We start from the raw sequence: 3728 nt of genomic DNA, 5'->3' as shown, positions 1-3728 counted from the left end.
ATCGGGCAGTACCCCATTTTCATCAAACCCTAGCAACTGCTCTGGATCAAGTGGCTCCAGCGACACTACATACTTCGCGTAGAATTCGTTGCCAACCATGGCACACTACAGTAACACGAACTCTACAAAAACTCTCTCGTAAAGCAGAACGTCACTGGCGTAAATCTTGTGCCTCTAATGATTTCATCACATATACTGGTATCTACCACTCCTACAGAAATGCTCTGGACACTGCTAAACAAGCATACTTCCATTCTCTCATCTATGCTCAGGCTTCTAACCCCAAACGCCTCTTTAACACATTTAACTCTCTTCTGAGTCCTCCTGCCCCAAATCCTCCAACTAACATCAGTGTACAGGATCTTGCTTCCTATTTCAAGGACAAAATAGATAAGATCAGGCTTGAAATGGTATCATCTCCCTTGACAGGCAATCAATTCAGGCTCAATTCCTTTGTAGCATCCTCTGACACACGCTCTTCATTTGATCCCACAAATGAAGAGGAAGTTTCTACTCTCTTCTCATCTTCCTACTCTACCTCCTGTCCTCTTGATCCCATTCCCTCACAAATGGGTATGTCCCTGTCTCCTGTGTTCATACCTCCTCTAACTAAAATCTGTAATCTATCTCCTTCTACTCGTATTTTTCCATCTATATTCAAGCATGCAGTGATTACTCCCATTTTAAAAAAACAGAATTCTTGACCCTAACTTTCTCGTAAATTACCGCCCCATCTCCCATGCCCCTCCAAGCTTCTCGAGAGAATTGCCTACACACACCTCACACACTTTCTTACAGCAAACAACCTATTGGATCCTCTTCAGTCAGGCTTTCGCTCTCAACACTCCACAGAGACGGCGCTGACCAAAGTTGTCAATGATTTGATCACAGCAAAAAATAATAACCAATACTCTCTTCTAATTCTCCTGGATCTCTCTGCTGCATTTGACACTGTTGACCACTCTCTCCTCATGCAAACGCTACAATCCCTAGGTCTTGAAGGCACTGTCCTATCCTGGTTCTCATCCTACCTATCTAATCGCTCTTTCAGTGTTAATTTCTCTGGATCCACCTCTGCTCCGCTTCCTTTATCAGTTGGAGACCACAGGGCTCAGTCCTAGGTCCTCTGCTATTCTCTATCTACACCACTTCTCTTGGAAAACTAATAAGGTTCCTTTGGATTTCAGCATCATCTCTATGCGAATGATACACAAATCTATCTATCCTCTCCTGATCTCTCACCATCTGTGTTGTCTCGCGTTACTGACTGTCTTTCTGCCATGTCATCTTGGATGTCTTCTCGCCAACTCAAACTCAATCTTTCAAAAACTGAATTAATAATATTCCCACCCAAAAACAGAAGCTTCCTGCCTGACATTTCTATTTCTGTTGATAACATGACCATAAATCCCACCCCACAAGCTCGTTGCCTAGGTGTAATCCTTGATTCACAACTGTCGTTTATTCCCCACATCAACTCTATATCTAAATCATGTTACATACATCTAAAGAACATTTCCAGAATACGCACATCTCACACAAGACACTGCAACAACATTAATTCATGCACTCATCATCTCCCGCATCGACTATTGCAATTCCCGCCTTACTGGTCTTCCCAAAGTCAGACTTGAACCCCTACAATCTATTTTGCATGCAGCGGCTAGACTGATTTTCCTTGCAAACCGTTATTCCTCTGCTGAGCCACTCTGTCAGTCTCTACATTGGCTGCCTGTATTTCAACGAATCCAATATAAAATTCTTCTACTAACATACAAGGCTGTCAACAAAATTGCACCGACATACATTTCCTCACTTGTCTCGAAATATCTCCCTACTCGACACCTCCGTTCTGCACAAGATCTACGTCTCTCCTCCACTCTCATCACATCCTCCCATTCTCGGTTACAGGATTTTTTCCGGGCTGCACCCACTTTGTGGAATTCCCTCCCACGCACAGTAAGACTTTCCTCTAGTCTTCAAAGCTTCAAGCGTTCACTGAAAACCCACCTCTTTAGACAAGGTTATGAGATTCCTCAACCATCATATTAATTTTTCTAGATTACCCTATTACCATCCTCTACACAGCTAACACAAGACAACAACCCTCTGACCAACATTGCAACACACACAGCCCACTCAGTACTTTTACCTTTGCAGTCTAGCTGGTCCATTGTGCAATATGATGTAGCACATGCCCTTGTGTTTCTAACTCCCATTGTCCTATAGATTGTAAGCTTGCGAGCAGGGTTCTCTTACCTCTGTCTGTATGTATTACCCAGTATTGTCTTATTAATGTTTGTTCTCAATTGTAAAGCGCTACGGAATTTGCTGGCGCTATATAAATAAATGTTGATGATGATGATGATAACCTGTAGACAGAAGCCATGATTACAACAGGAGTAGGTCAGTCATATAGGACGCAGTGACCTGCTCATTTAGGATACATGTGATAGGATCAGTGTTATGTGACACTGCAGGAAACTGGACAGACTCGGAGAGATTAAGGAATGGCGGTAATGTCACAATGATGCAGGAGAAGTGTCCATACAAATCGTTATACCAGAAGGGAGCATGATCATAATAATACAAGACTTATTGCTACTTACAGCCATGTGTTATGTTAGCTTACTAGATAGCGGCCGGAGGAAGATCATACTGGAACATGTTCTGTACCTACAGCATTATATGTTATTACAAGAAAAAAAAGTTGGACATGAAAGATGTTCGTGCATCCAACACTACTATTTTCACATAAATTGTATGAGAGGATAGAGGTAATGTGAGGAGGGGATGGAGACAAGCAGCAGGGCTGTGGCTGGATCACTTATAAATAACTTATTGGACAAATATATTTAAATTGTTACTGCACCAATTTAATAACTGCTAAGGTACTGGTTTCTGAGACAGTATGTCACGTTTGGGTTTCATAACATTTCTCTTGCTAAATCCTGCCGCTTCCAGCTGCGTAACATTCTTCGCATCCAGCCCTTCCTCTCCCAAGATGCCACCAAATGCCTTACCCACTCTCTGATCATCTCCTGCCTGGACTACTGCAACCTCCTCCTCACTGGCCTCCCCCACTCTCATCTCGATCCCCTTCCATCTGTTCTTAACGCCGCCCCTCTTCTGTCACCCCCCTCTATCTAGCCCTTCACTGGCTCCCATTCCCCTTCAGAATCCTCTTTAAGCTCCTCACACTCACCTACAAGGCCCTCGCCAACTTCACTGCGCCCTACATCTCCACCCTCCTCTCTATTCATGCTCCATCCCGCCACCTCCGATCTGCCAATGACTGTCGCCTCTCTTCTCCCCTGATTACCTCCTCCCATGCACGTATCCAAGACTTCGCCCGCGCTGCCCCCCTCCACTGGAACAAGCTCCCTCCCTCCATCATAACTTCCTCTAATCTGTCGTTTCAAACGGCCCTAAAAACCAACCTTTTTTTTAAAGCCTTTCTGTCTCCCACTTAACTTCCTACCTTATCTTCTGCCTCCGTCCCCCTACTCTCCCCTGCGTTTCTGTCTGTCCACCCCTCCCCTTAGATTGTACGCTCCTCTGAGCAGGGCCATCTCTCCTCCTGTTTCCACCACTTCTAACTCTGCTCTCCAGCTACTTAGCCCTCCTCCTCGAGGGCCCTCCGCCCCACGTCCACTCTCGCTCCCTCCTCCCCCCTGGGGGTCTCCCTGTCTTCCGCGCCCTCCTTCTTGGGCCCCGTCGTTTGCGGC

The sequence above is a fragment of the Mixophyes fleayi genome, unplaced genomic scaffold, assembly GCF_038048845.1.
Source record: "Mixophyes fleayi isolate aMixFle1 unplaced genomic scaffold, aMixFle1.hap1 Scaffold_376, whole genome shotgun sequence".
Taxonomy (NCBI): domain Eukaryota; kingdom Metazoa; phylum Chordata; class Amphibia; order Anura; family Limnodynastidae; genus Mixophyes; species Mixophyes fleayi.
Note: the sequence above shows the minus strand (reverse complement) of the source record.